Source organism: Equus przewalskii, chromosome 14, assembly GCF_037783145.1.
Source record: "Equus przewalskii isolate Varuska chromosome 14, EquPr2, whole genome shotgun sequence".
Classification (NCBI taxonomy): Eukaryota; Metazoa; Chordata; class Mammalia; order Perissodactyla; family Equidae; genus Equus; species Equus przewalskii.
The window spans coordinates 86464706-86480510 of NC_091844.1; the positions used below are offsets into that span (position 1 = coordinate 86464706).

General features: G+C 41.9%; 1 long non-coding RNA gene across 1 annotated transcript in view; it reads right to left on the minus strand.

Annotated features, from left to right (window-relative positions):
• The window catches only part of LOC139075654 (uncharacterized), a 42671-nt gene that overhangs the window by 15942 nt on the left and 10924 nt on the right, over positions 1–15805 (minus strand). The window contains exons 3-4 of the long non-coding RNA XR_011526266.1: positions 4774–4904; positions 177–238 (exon numbers count right to left, since the gene is read on the minus strand). This is a non-coding gene — a long non-coding RNA (uncharacterized lncRNA). The remainder of the gene's footprint in view (positions 1–176; positions 239–4773; positions 4905–15805) is intronic.

A 15805-nucleotide genomic window follows, 5' to 3' on the forward strand; every position in this document is an offset into this window, starting at 1 on the left:
TGTTCCACGTAGATCGTCAATAAATTGCTGATTTGATTTCGTCTCTCTCTCATCACTTCTACTAATGCACACTTTTATTTAGTTATCTATAAGGTACATTCATTAACAAATGGAAAAGTCAGAGAGAACACAAGGAAAAGTCTTTGAATCAAGTTCTGGATTTCAACCCAACTCACTTCTCACCAACTGAGTGTCCTGGATGAATTTCTTTAAACTTCCTTCTTCCCTAATCCTTTATCTGCAATAAGAAAATAAATAAAATAAAACAAAAAACCTGAGCTTACAGAGGAATAGATAAAACATATGTAAATCAGTCAAGACAGCACTTGAAATATTATGGTAATGCAATAACTGATAGCTGTTTTTATTATGATGTTCAAGGATTAGGCTTCTTGGAAAATTGCTGTAGTGCAGTATATTATTTTTCTCCCCTAAAACCTTCAGAGTGAAGATATTTCAAGCAGATGTTATTATTGCTCCTCTAATAAGAATCTGGATAAAAGACAAATGTAAAAAATGATTGTTCCTTATAAGTAAAAACGGTAGATTGAACACACCCATATCTATTTTTGCCTCTTCTCTTTCCTTCTTTAAAACTACACTGAAAAGTTTTTCTTTTAAAGAGAAAGCCTTTTTATTTAATTTTTTTCCTTTTTATTTTTTGAGGAAGATTAGCCCTGAGCTAACATCTGAGCCCATCTTCCTCTACTTTACGTGTGGGACGCCTGTCACAGCATGGCTTGATAAGTGCTGCATAGGTCCACACCCAGGATCCGAACCAGCAAAGCCCAGGCTGCCAAAGCAGAGTACGGAAACTTAACTGCTACGCCACTGGGCCAACCTGAAAAGATTTTTTAAAAGACATAAATTCACAAAAATGGGGAGAATAGGAAAGGAAACAACTCCACATTTTGGTAACCAGAGAGCAAATTGATGAGGAATAACTGACTGAACAGATCCAAGAAAGCCAAACCCTCACAAGTCAGTGGAAAAAGACAACAACCAACTTCACGTCCACCAGGAATCCTCAGAAGGCACAATAACCCACAGCACCGTGCACTTCCCTCCCCACACCGCTGAGCAACTGCCCTTCGTCCCCATGGAGGACGGGGAATTTTACTCTCTGAAGATGGTAAAAGACAGAATCATCTACATGAAGAATATTCTGTGGAGATCAGCCTCCTGCACCTGCGGTCTTGAGGCTCCCAGCTCGCTCTCACGACCGTGATGCCATGACAGCTAGACTTCCCTCTCCGTGCACAAGATTCTAAGTCTTATAAAAAAAAATCTGGTCGGTCTAAGAAGAGAAACCTAGAAACACTGACATCGGGGGCTCTCCAAGAAATGCTTGGGCAGTTGACAAACTCTGGCCAAGCACCCAGTGTTTGCACCCAGGTTCTTAATACTCTTTTAAAATACATGCAGATAACCAAGGATTTTTGAAGAAATAGTCTAAGATGAAAGAGATGAAAACTCATAGAAAACACAATTTAGACAAAACAGAGATTTTGCAGAAAGAAAAATAAAAACAAACTACATTATATCTTCCAAAAAAGTAAGAGAAGCGTTCAGAGAACAAAAATAGAGTTCTTCAAAAATAAAAATATGATCTCAGAAATGAAAAACTTGATAGAAGAGTTGGAAGATAAAGGTGAACAGAAAAGTAGAAAAAAAGATTAATGAGTTGAACAATAGGCAAGAAGAGAAAATCGGAACATAAATCCAAGAGGTACAGCACTGTGAAAATAACAGTTCCAGAAAGCAAGAACAAAGAATATGGCGGGGAGATTTCCTCCTCATTAACAAAATTATTCAAAATTCAAAAGAATTTCTCAGAAGTGAAAGACATGAGCTTCCAAAGTGAAACGGCCCATCATTACCCAGTTCAGGCGGTGAAACCAGGTCCACCTGGCCGGAAACGTATGATTGGCCCATGATTCTCCCGTCCCTCCCCACCCGTGCCTTATTGGCTGTGGGCAGAGAATCATCCTTTCCCTCTGACTTTGGGCTTGGCTGTGTGACTTGATTGAACACTGGAATATAACTGAATTTAACATATTCCACATCCGGCCAGAGGTTTTGGGTGTGCTAGTGTCATTTGGATTGACCCCTTTCACTCCCACCTTTTTCCCTGCACAAGACCACTGCTTCAGCCAGCTCCTGTTCCTTCAACCTGGGTCTCAAAATGAGAAACACAGCACCTGACTTTGACCCATAAATATACACAGAGCCACAAGTGTTTGACCTACAGACCCAGGAGTGAGAAAAGCCACTGGTATTTGGATGCCATTTGTTATGCAATGTTGTTGCAACAGAAACGGTCTAAAATACCTACTAAGAAGCATCATCATGAAACTTCAGAACACTAGGAGCAAAGAGAAGATTCTAAAGGAGTTCATAGAGAAAAAGGGGTTTGTGTACAAAGAATAAAAAATCAGAATGAGTTCAGATTCCTCAAAAGGAATCCGAAACCTGAAAAAATAATGAATAATGCCTTCAAATTTCTGATGGGAAATTGCTTCCAACTTAGATTTTATACAATCAAATGCATTTTCAAACATGCTAAGTCTCAAAAAGTTTACCTCTCATACTTACTTCCTCAGGAAATTGCTGACGAAAGCAAAAGAAGAAAAAAGAAGACAGAAAAGAGGAAATCCAACATGAGACCAAAAATGGTTCTCTAGGATGACAGTGAAGGGGCATCCCAAGATAACAACTGTTGACATGTACGGAGGACAGCCTGGCCAGGTGCCAGCTGTGACACTCAGGACAGACTCACCAAGGTGTTGTCCCTACACCTTTTGTAGTCCCTACACCATTAAACCATGCCCTTAACCTGAGGACACAGCTAGAAAATATGCTTCAATATAAGATGCAGAATGCAGGAATCCTACTCAAGAGGGGGAAATTCCAAGGATGGCTGTGACAGGGAGTCCAGGACGAGAGCTGTTCAGCTGTCCCAGAAAGCAGCCAACCCTGAAAGGAAGAGAATGGAGGTCTCCGGAGAGTCTCCAAGAAGGAAATATGAACTGAAAAATCACTTGATGGGACTGACCTTGCAGGAAATGGGATAAAGAGGAAGATGTGGAAAGAATGATCAAAGAGGATGAAAATCTAAAGAAATGATAAAACTATTATTAACTTGAGGAAAAACATAAAGGAAATTTAATCATAATGCACTACAATACTCACCTATGAATAATAGCTAATGATAATACTAGGCTATTTGCATAGCCTAATAAGAAGAACACTGAACACTGATTTAACAAAAATTTTCAAAATTATGATTTGGGAGGATTGGAGAGAGAAAAGCAGGGAGTGATAGTATAAGAGAATTAAATTCTCATATGCCATAATAGGACTCAGAGAGATAATATCTAAAATTGACTAATCAGATAGTAGGCACATAAATGTTTTTTAAAGGTCCAGAAAAAGCTAAAAAATTTGGAAAAGGTTGCCTCTGAGGATGAGATGAGGTGAAAAGAAGAGCAGTGAAACAAGAAATAGTAATTTTAACAAAAAACTTTTAATAATAATCTGTAAAATGTTACTTAATCATGAAACTTTTCTTTAAAGTCTAAAAGATCCTAGTTCTATAATTCAAAGGCACATATGTCGTGGTACGAGGAATCCATATTAAGTCTAGAAATTGTATTTAGGTTGTGGATGCTGAGTTAGGTTTGTTTGTTTTGTTTTTTAATTCGTCAGCTATCTCACAGCTAAGTCAACAGTGACATTGGTACTGGAATTTATTCCTCATTCCCCACGGCACAGGTTGGGTCCTGTCATGTTGTTACAGCGAAGACTTGGCTGAAATGAATGGCTAATACAGGTCCCCAGCCTGAGAGCAGGCATATTCAGGGTTGGTTTTGGAACAGTTAGCAAGGACACAAGGTCATATTTTTCACCTGTAGATTGAGCCCTGCAGTTTCATGGGGCCTCAGAAATTCCCACTAATCCAAAGCAGTTGCCTTGCTAACGTATCTTGGGTTCTTTATTAATTCTCTCATGCAACAAGCATTTACTTAGCACCTGCTACTTTTCAGGCGCTCTATTATACATTGGGAATTTCAAAAGGAGAAATGATTTGATTGCACAGAAAGGGGCATTTTTTAGGGAATAGTTCTCTATGAGAGTAGGAGGAAATATCTTCAAATTGACATCATACATTCAATTAACAAAATGCTTTTACATTTACTATTCCATCTGATTCTCACCAAAAGAGACAGTACAGTATATATTTGCTACCCGCCTTTGACAGACGACAGAACTAAATCTTGGGAAGATAAAGTAACTGTTAAGTTCACAGAACTCACATAGGATAGACCTGAGGCTCTGAATTCATCTTTTCTGAGGCCAAGTGCAGGAGTCTTTAAATGACACCACACTGCCTTTGAAAATGACTCACCCACTCTCCTCACTCTGCTTGGCCGCACAATTGACGTGGAAATGTGAGTCCAGCTGTTGAGTGACTACAACACCAGCTTCCATGATTCCCATTAGCTATGCCTATTGGTACTGTCAATGACCTCCCAAGATTAACCATGAGTGGTGGGACTGGCTCTTAAATGCTGTTATGGTCTACTGTGATCAGCTCCCTAGCCATCTTTCCCTAAGTTAGGGTTATGATGACAGTACTGAGTTTCACTGGAAGCTACCCCATTCTTCCCCAAGGAACTTAGCATGACTGAAAGGGCAAATCTATGACCCAAACTGATCAATTGATGGTGTGATTAGATGTGTGCCACTCTATGGATGGTTGGGGGTACTCACTTCAATATTTCCTTAAAGTTTTAAATTTAGATCCATTGAATTGGGCAGCTCTCCATGCCAGGCCTGTAAGACTTGCTGAATTCAAAGATGAACACATCTTAGTCCTTATCTTGGCTCTCAGAGTTCATGATCTAGAACAAAGTACACACAGGTGACTTCAACACAATCTAACGGCTGCTATGATGCAAGGGATTTCGTGCATACATAAAGATTGACAGCATGGAGACCACAGAGTAAACAGCATGGAATGTTCATTTTACCGAGTTATTCCTGTTTGTTTGAAATCTGCCACTGGAGACTTTCACATTCATTTTTAGTGTCCACCATTCTAAGCACATACACTTTCCCTTCATAGCACTTATTATAAATTCCATTTAAATATTCATTTGAGTTTATTTATTTACTGTCTTTCTTTTACACTAAATAGAAAGCTACAGAAGAGCAAGAAGTGTGCCCGTTTTATTATCCACTGTGCTTAACTCAAAGGCTTGCTCAGTGCCTGGCACATAAATTCGATGTGCAATAAATATTTGTTGAATGAATGAATGAATGGTTAAAAGTGACTCTGTGTGTTTATTCTTTCTTGTGAAAAAGTACCTTGTCAAGCCTCAGGACTCTGAATCTAATTATTAGGATTACGAATACGATATGGTGATTCATATGGCTACAAACTTTGCAAGCCTCCAAACTTCAATTTCAATTAATCAAAAGTCTAATTCCTTCTCTGAATGGGGAGCTCACTGTATACATAGTTAGCTATGTGCCCATTGACCTTATACCTCTGTGCTGCTGAAATCCTTCTGGACTGATGTCAAATCACAAAATTTAGTGAAAAAGGTAAAATGGCAACTCCGAGAAGGTTACTTTTCTTACTGCCCCTGTAAATAGTCTGCTTTTATCATTTATTTAATTCTCATCAGTGTTTCAGCAGAATGTGTTGCTTCCCCAAATCCAAGGGAAGCTTTTATCTAATGAGCCCAAAGTCCCCTTGCCTGTCCACTCAACAGTCTGCAGAAATCACTAGGAAGATTACATTGAACTGACCTCTGCTAACTACCAATTTTCACAAAATAACAAAGGAGTGAAACAACGCCTCCGGAAGCTCTTGCGAACCTGATCAGATGCCACCTGCATATCTCAGAGTGAAATCTAGGTTGCTGAGAGGTACACAATCCCTCTTTGAGGGAAGTGTGGTGGGAATTCCTCTGGGCCCTGTTCCTGGAAGGGCTCCCCATCAGCGATGCTGCTGCACCGAGACTGAACTGACAGGAAAAGAGTGATGGCCACTGGTGATGAGATGGACTGCCCACCGCTGCTCCGAAGCTCCTGCCCCAGAGAAATTCTGATCCTTCCCCACATGGACTGTTGATCCATCTGTCTGGGGCCTTGGCCTGGTCCTAGGAGGGCTGCAACAGGAATGGGTTGAAGCTACGGCTCCCTCCACATACAGGGAAAAACCAGAAGGGAAAGATGCTTTCTTTCTAAAGAAAGGTGTTTTTGAGGGGACGGGGTGCCTAATTCAGACTCTGAGACATCACCTATTTAATGTAAGCATCTGGACTTTCAGTTCACCTAAATTCAACAAATACCTGAGATGCCAACTATGAAGAAGCAAACTCCTGGAAGGGGGGGACACAGACCCCAATAATAGCAGCTCTGGCTCCCAGGAGCACCAGTACAGCAGCAGATATCAGACAACAGATAACCACAAAACCCAGAGAGCTCTGCTAAACAGAAAAATGTGCTACGCTGATGACACAGAGGGACAAATGGCAGACCAGGGTCTGAACCAGGGAGGGGTGGTCAGAGAAAGCAGCACCAAGAAAGCTCTAGTCATTTCGTATTCATACCAAAACAGTTGCTAAGCACCTTTCTGTGCCCAGACTGAGTTAGTGCAGAGAATGAGAAAGGAAAAAAGGGACAGCAGTTGCTGCTCCTAGTGGGGGCATTAGTAGTCAAATGCTGAGTAGAAAGGGAAGGACAAATTTCTAAGCACTGAAAGAGAAGGTGGTAGCAAAAGGGTGCAGGTGCTGGCTCCTAGAAAAGTCATAAGGAATGTAATGAGACTGTCTCCTGCTCTCCCAGACACACCAAATTCCCAGGGCTCTCACCCCAAAGATAAGTTTCCGTTTCTACACAACCGAAAGGAAAGGACACAACCAGCCAAAAGTGTGAAAGAGTCTCTGGCCATTCCTGACTTTGTAGGCCTGCCCACAGAGAGAAGCTGTCCAGGGGCTGCTCGGCCCCTGTTCTCTGCCGCCTGGCCCTGTGCAACCTCCAGCGTCAGCTCCTGCAGCACCGGAATGCTGAGCACCAGGAGCTCACGCGCCCCATCCCATCTGATCTTCACTCTACGCTCTTGGAAGCTGTTTGCAAACCCATCTTTCCAAGGAGGAAATTGAGACTCAGGGTCACTCAGTAAAAGTTCCAATGTCACACACATGCTTAGTGGCAGAATTGGAATCCAAATCCAGGATTACGTGATTCCAAATCTCAAGTTTCCCTAATTCGTTTCCTTCCCACGAAGACCATGCAGCTTACACCGACTAGCACATCAGTTTTTGAAATTGTATTGGTCCTAAGAATTGTTAAAAAGCATTCTCTCTCCTTTTCAGTCACTGGATTTTGGTTCTTTTATATTATTAATTTTCAAACTCTGGAATAAACAACGATGAAAATAAGGATTAAAAAATATTCCCTCTCAGTTGCTCTGCTGGACAATAGTATAATTATTTATAAATCCAAATCTATTATTATAATTATAATTATTTATAAATCCAAGTTAGACGTCATTTTGAACACGGTGAAATTGAGTACTTGAAGTCAATGAAAGTTGAGAACTTCAGATTAATGAAACAGACCACAGGGTAAAAGAGAGCATTTCATAGGAAATCAGGCTTCCCTGCAGTTGCGCATGGACAGTCTGAAGCGCAGGTAGACCCTGGCGGCTGTGAGAATGCTTGGCTTGTATAGCTCGCTTTGCGCAGAGACTTTCTTTTCTTTACAATTGGCTCTTATGCAGGCAAAAGAGCTACAACTAACTGGCAATTCCTAGTCAAACAAAAAAGAAAACATTTCAGTCTTCTGCAGAAATACCAGCATAATTAACGCTAATTTAAAAAAAATTGGCATGAGGGTGGAAAATCTACAACTCCCTTTTTGATGCAATGGTATATAACATATTCCATGAGATTAAGCATTCCAGTTTAGGGCAATGAAATAGCATTTGGCAAATTATCACTCTCTGTGGACAAAATAATACCTTAGCATATGGAAAACGGGAACTCATCCCAGAGGTGAAAAAACAACTTCACGTTTAGCTCGCTTGGCAGACAGTGCTTCCGGGGGACCAGCCAAGGGTTTCAGGGTGAGGTCGCAAACTCACCTGCAAATATATTATATTGGGCTCACACAGTTATTGTCGTCGTGGTTTTGTATTTGAGTTAGCTGCCAACTCTTGAAATTAGGCTCCTCTTGAAACATCAAAAAGTCTGGCAACACTGCTCTGACATCTCCCCGTGGTAGTAATTGACTGCTCTTTAGAAGGAACCTGCTCTCTCTGGTTGTCCTCAATCTCTGCTCTTCTCTGTTGCCTTACACTTGGTCTGTTTCTTCATTTGTCCCACCTATGTGGCCCTGGGAAATGTCACTGTTGGTTACCCCTGGTGTAGGGTCTAGTGGCTGAGTATGAGGCTGCCCCGTGAGGGTGTTCTGAGGCAGTAGCAGTCAGCAGTACTTCATACTACTAAAGTAGTATGAATCCCCCTGAGAAGATGGGTCCCTAAGCAGGTGCTGCAGGTCCCAAAGTACTGCGTGTAGGAAACAGCAATTATGAGATAAACCGGATGGGCAAAGGATGCTGATGAACAGGTAGGAGGCAAAAGCTCATGAAGTTTAGATGACACAAATATCCCTGAGCACCTACCACGTGACCAGCACTGTACTAGGTGTGTCCTGAGAAGGAATTATCTACGTTCTGCTTGAACACCTCCTGCAACAAGCAACCCTCATTACCTATTAAAGCTCCCTTTTCCATTTATAGACATTTAATATTGTAAAAGAAGAAAAATGTACACTGTTCCTAAGTATGTACATAAGATAATGCTGAGTCTAAACATATTACCTAATTTGAATATTCACAGTCATTATATAAGATAAATGCTTTTTTTCTTCCACTTATACAGAAAAACTAGGGAGGTTTGGAGAGGTTAAGTGACGTGGCCAAGAGCACAGCAAGTAAGTGTGAGAATGAGCACTCCTGAATTGTCTCGCTCCAAAGCCTGTATGGTATTGGTGTGAAACACACGGCCCTGTAATTACCTCAGAGATTAACTAGGTAACTGGTGTGTTAATTCCTAGCAGACCAATTCACATTAGCATGACAACAACCAGAAGTACTTTACTGGGTTACTCGCAGAGGTGCTGACATGGAAAGAGGGCTCCCACTTCCCTTGGCTTTAACGTAAAGGAACGTCTTTCTAGTAATGGGGTTTCGGGAACCAGGAAACGCTTGGCAGCGTAAGGCCTGCAGCAGGAGAGCTAGTCACACCCCATAGAAATTGCTCTCTGACCACTAACTGTGCATGTGTCCGTGGACGAAGACCTCCCCGCTCCAGGCCCAGATTTCCTTTCATGTTAAATGAAGAAATTGTACTTCATTGTTCCCGGGAAGACTCGTAGCTCAGCGTCTACGAAACTGCAAGATTCTGACAGTGAGATTTCGCCTTCTTGAAGCCCTCCTGAAAATGACAACCGAGCTATCCAGGTGATTGGATGAATAAACGAATAAAAGAGTCAACCAGTGAATATTGGGTGGGGAGTTCAATTCATAGAGCTCAGATTTGTAAAAAGTTCCACCACATTGCACGTAAGCTCCAAGTCGTCTGAGAGCAATCATGTGGCCATAAAACCACCTTCCCACCCTGTCTCCACGGCACTTAAGACCCTTCCTCTGAGGAAGAGGTAGTGCTAGTAATCAGGAAAGTGCTGCCCTGACTTGGAGTCAGCGTTGTGTGTCGGGAACAGGATGAGCACTGCAGTCAGAGGCAGTCTTGGGCTGGGTACCAGTCTTGCACTTACAACTTCATGATGCAGCACAGTTTTCAACCCCTCTAAGCCTTAGTTTTTGTCATGTAATAATTCCAAATTTTCAGAATTACTGTGATAATTAGAGACAATGTATTAAGGTATCTGATTGTGTCTTGTAAATAAGGGAGACTTAATATGTTACACAGTAGAATGTACCATCTTGAGTAATGTTGAATGAAATTCAGAAAAATCATCATATTTGAATGAAAAAATGAAGGACAATCACAGAAGTCAAATAACATTATTTAATGAGATTATATATATGATATGATTCTATTTCAGGCACCCACTAAGTATTAAGGGAGACTGCTTATGTGATTGTATGATGTTTCCATTTTCCTAATAATTACTCTTACCTTAGTAGAATACAAACTTAATCTTTGTTTTTCTCAACAGGTATCCGGTTAATCAAAATCCTCATCCTTCTCCAAAACAAGACGAAGATTTTAGAAAGCTTTATCTACCCTCTGTCTTCCATGTTGCCATAGTCTAATCTTTTTATTTAATCATAACATCTCCAAAATAAATTTAAGCTGACTTATTTACATATTTCAATATACTTTCACTTTCCTTCTCACCATTGTTTTGTGCTCCACTCGTTCTGCATTTGTATTTTTTCTTGTCGAAATATATCCTTTAATGGTTATTTCACCAAACTTTTGTGAGTGGATAGGAAACAATCTTGGTCTTTGGATGTTTTAAACTGCTTTCATCCCACTCCCAGCTGAGAGTTTGGGTAACTATAGGATTTTAGCTTGGCTTTTCTTTTTCTGCCACTACCATGAAAGTATTATGCAATTTTCTTCTCTCAGCTATTGTTGCTGATGAAAATTCTGCTTTTCCTTTGAGGATGATCTAGCTTATGTCTCTCATGTTTTTCAAAGTTCTCTCTCTTAATTATGATGTTTTTATGTCTACCATGATGGACTAGGCATGGATTTGTTTTTTTATTTATCGTACTTGGGACGAATGGTAGTCTTTGACATCTGAGGGATCTTATTCCAATTCAGGACAATTCATAGCTTTTATTAACACTATCCCTCTAAAAATGCTCTATTCTTTCCTTCTATTAACTGTGTGTTAGACCTCCTCATTCTGACACTTCTCTAAACTGACCTTTCATGTTTTCTATCTCTTTATCTCCCAATGCTGTTTTGGTTACTTTCCTTAGATTTATCTTTCAATTCACTAAATCTTTCTTCAACTGTGTTGAATCTGCTGTTTATCTCATCCTTTGAATATTTTAGTTTTAAATTTATTCTAACAACCCAGTTTTTAATTTTGAAATTTCTGTTACTTTTCAAATGTGCATTTTTATAATATCTTCTCCTTTTTATGAATTATTTTCCTTCCTTTACCCTTTTAACTTTTTTAACAAACAAAATTTAAAAAAAATAGATCATGCTACTTGTTTATAGCATATTATATTTACTTATTTGTGTCTCTCTTGGGAGCTCTATTGCAGTGAATTAAAGACGGCCACAAATTCTTTTGAATCCTACCATTAAGAGATGGAGTCTAGTCCCTCTTCCTTTGAATTCAAACTGGCCTTGTGAAGTGATTTGACTAATAGACTATGTCAGAAATGATAGTGGGCTAGTTTCAAATCTGCCCCTTAAGACTCCTGGCAGCTTTTAACTTTGTTTTTGTGGAAGCTAGCTGCCTTGATTTAAATATGCTCTAGTGAGACTTCATGGCCTCACTGCAGAAGACCTTGGGGAGAGTGGTCCTGGAAGGTGAGAGGCCACCTGGATGTCCAGTCTCTACAGATGTCCTGGATGAATGCAGCCTTGTGCGTGAATTCAGCTGTAGCAGAAGAGCAAAGAACCACCCAGCTGTGCCCAGTCAACCCATAGAATTGTGACAGATAATAAATCATTATTATCTTACATGACTGAGTTTTAGGGTAGTTTGTCACACAGTAACAGATCACTGAGACACCTGTGAACCCGGGGCTTCACCACCTACTCACTGCTACGGCCTTGAGTTCTCATCGCTTTCCCTTTCTGCCAAAGTATTTCTTAAACTGATATACAGCATATTGTTCATCCTGTATTTCTGTGTGATTGGAGCGTGTTCCTACTGGGGACTAGTCAGTGTATAATGTCCAGACTTGCTTGATTCTCAGTTTTGAAGAAGTTCAAACACTTATCACACTTAGAAAACAATCTAAACACTATGCCTTGGCTTATAAATCCTAAGTCTATGGTGTGACTCCTGCCTGATTTTTGAACCTCATTACTTCCCATTCCTGTACATTCGCACCTCTTAAACCTTTTAGCTACTCCATATGCCATGGTCTTTTTTTCATAAGCCCACTATGCATACTCTTCCCTACCAACATGGTCTCCACCCAGCAAATACCACGCCAGTTCCTTTTTAGCTCTCAGCTTAATTGCCATTTTCTTCATAAAACTTGCACAATCCTTCCTATAAATAGATCCCTGCTTTTATTGTCTTCCTCAGGGACCTACTAGATTCCTTCAGAGCACTTGGTATTTTTAATCATTTCCATTTGTTGTCATTACTTTCCTCACTAGATGGCAAGGCCCTTGGCAGTAGGCATTTTGTTCATCCCTGTATTCCCAGTGTCCAGCAGGTGGAGAGTAGGCACTTGACAAAGAGTTGTTAAATTTACTGAAGATGCACAACAATTAACTGTAATTCGAGGCAGAAGGACACAAGCATTAGAAACGTCATAAAAGAGTAATTCATGGGAGCTCATAGAAAACTGGTAGGTGGACGATCAGGAAGACCTGTCAGAGAAAGCAGACTTTGGTTTGGACTTCAAAGACAAAGAAGAATGGAAATCGTGGAGCGTGGAGCCTGGAGGAGAACCCTAAGGCATGTAGAGTATGGCAGTGTGTGAGGTCTCACCACAGCTAGGACACAGTTACTGAGAGTACAGGGAAGCACATGTAAAAATATTAGGACAGGATGGCAGAGGAAGCCAAAGTGCAGATTTGAGCTAGAGAGAAAAGGTCCAGTCCAAGTGGAGCCTCGCGTCTCAACACCTGTTTCGCGTAGCTCCCCAATGAGAAATCCACCTCGATTCCTGCCCCCAAAGTATGAAGAAAATATGCATATATATGCTCACTGGTCATTTCTATCATTTTTGATATCAGTTGGTGGCGTCTTAGCAGGCAACAGAGGTACTATGCTTGATGGAGGTAAGCACACACAGAGAAACGCACACACGCACACACTGCACAAACCCAGCCCACAACTACTTATCCACATAGTCATTTATGAGACTTTTACAGAGTAAGCAGTAGAGGAGATGGCAGAGTCTATACAAATGATTTGCACAGAAATAATTGGGACAAGAGCTGGTACTTGGGAAGCCAAATGTGTTATTTAACTAGGCTCTGCCACCTGGGAACTGCCTGATGAACCCCATTTCCAACCAATACCCAGGCTGCACATCCAGTACTCTGCCGGGGTTGTAGAGGTCTTTCAACTTTAATTTCCCTTCCAAAATATCGGTGCTCCTATTAAAAATCAATTTTTGTAGAAAAATTGTATGTTTTACTATTTCCCCTCCCTTTTCTTATAGTCTCTTACCTAACTTTTGTTTAAAGGATTGCTAGCCATTTATTAAGGACTATTTCAGATATTTTAAAAAGTACAAAACTTATTATCATGAAAACCTGTGTTTCCTATACTCAGCCTATGAAATAAAACATTACAGATGGAGCAGAAGGTTGTTGTCGTTTAACTGTCCCTGACTGTTTTTCTCTCCGTAACTTTCTGCCACAGGTCAGCACATTACTGAATTTAATGTTTACCGTTGACGTGCGTTCCAGTGAATTTCGACTACATATATGCCTGCAAATACAAGCACATCTGCATTTTATGAGCTGAACTGCACCCTCTCCAAAATCTATTATTGAAGCCCCAACCCCCAGTACATCAGAATGTGACTGTATTTGGAGATAGGGCCCTTAAAGAGGTCACTAAGTTAAAATGAGGCCATGGGGGTGGGGACCTCATACAATGTGACTGATGTCCTTATAAGCAGAGGAAGAGACACAGGAGTGTCCTCACACAGAGAAAAGGCCATGTGAGGACAAGGAGAAGGCGGCCTTCTGCAAGGAAAGGAGAGAGGCCTCAGAAGGAGCCAACCGGGCCGAATCCTTGACCTCAGACTCTCATCTTCCAGGACTGTGAGAAAATGCATTTTGCTGTTAAGCCACTCAGTCTGTGGTATTTCATTACAGCAGCCCTAGCAGACGAATACGGCCCACAAATTATATATAGCATTATACGCATACTTTCAGTAGGTGAAAGTTTAAACAAAAGCATGATATTTACATAGACGCCCTCAAAATAAACATTTTTAATTTAAAGGGGAGACGGTAACTTCACGGTGGAGAAGCCTGGCAGAACCCCCTCACCCGAATGATCAAGGTTAATAGCACCAGCAGTAAGTCGTATCTGCATCGTGTACCCAGAGGTGGTGCTCCACAAAGATGTCACCTCTGTGGTCTCCCTCCCAACAAAGCGAGGTATCAGTCTCACCACGAGGAAACAGCCGGCAAAGCTAAACCGAGAAACTTCCTACAGAACACCTGACCAGAACTCTCCAAGAGCGTCCGTGAACGTCAAGACAGACAAGGAAGGACTGGGAAACTGTCACAGAGTGGAGGGGCCCAAGGAGACATGGCAGCTGAATATGACGGGGGATCCTGCATCGGCTCTCAGAACAGAGAAATGACGTTAGTGAAAAACTGGTGAGCGACAAATGAAGCCCGGAGTTTAGCGAATGCTGTGGCATCAATGCCAGTCTCCTAGCGCAGCCGTGGGGCCGTGGTAATGTGACACGCTGTCGGGGAAGCCGGGTGGAGGACACAGGGGAACGCTCTGTGCTATCTTTGAGACACTTCTGTAAGCGTATAATTCTCTCCATATAGAGAGTCAAAAAACCTCAAACAAATCTACTTCGTTGGCTCTTGCCAGCTCAGCTGGGAGTTTCCGGAGACCTGCAGACACCAGCCCACAGGCTTTGCAGGCCCAGCCCGGTGGGCCGCATTCTCTGCTCCTGCCTCACCGATTCGGTAATCTAGGGGATGTCTTCGTTATGAAATGGGGCCTCCAACACTGGCCTCACGGGGTTATCATGTGGATTACATAAGTGAGTGTGTTTTGAGCCGGTTCAACACATGGAAAGCTTCTAAAAAGGTCCATTTCCTTCTCCACTCACGTCCTCTTGTATTACATTCAAGCGAGTAAATAATTGATCATATTTCACCGTTAAGACAAGAGGCCTATTACATGACACAAACCTCATTAGAACTCTGGTAAATGATGTCAATAAAACAAAAGGAAGCGACAAGGGAAGAACCACGGAACGTAAGTACACTGGAGGGCTTCGCGCTGCCCCTCGGCATCCTGCTCTGGGCCCAGGGCCTGCCTTCGTGGCCTGACCCACCAGGGCCCCTGCCCTCAGGCTTTGGGTGGGCTCTTTGTGAGGCACTGGCAGAAAACCAAAGAGTCCAGGAGAGAGAAATCGGGGTGCTTTCCGCGCCCTCCCTCTGGGCCCACCCTGGTCAGGCAGCCTTCTCTCAGTGGCACGTCGGAGCGGCTCTCAGCTGGGTTCCAGAATCCCTCTGTCCCTTCCCTGTGGGCTGTGGTGGGTTCCTCGTGTCACTAGGCTGGCTTTTTCTCTGTACCTCACTGCTCTCTTTCACCTCCACAGACACAATCAGCAAAACAGTCAATTTACCCTGGATTAGTGCTGTTTTCAGCATCTTCCCCTCTGATTATTTTTTCTGCTCCTGGTGGACTTGACAATGGAGTGGAATGCAGGTTAAAAATAATATTCCTCAACTAGAACTGATTGGCATCAGCCTCAAACCGTTGCAATTTTCTTATCCCTCTGTTGACAACAGTGAAAAGGCAGTGGAGTGGTGGCTGCGGAAAGCGTGGCCTCGGGGAGGATAGG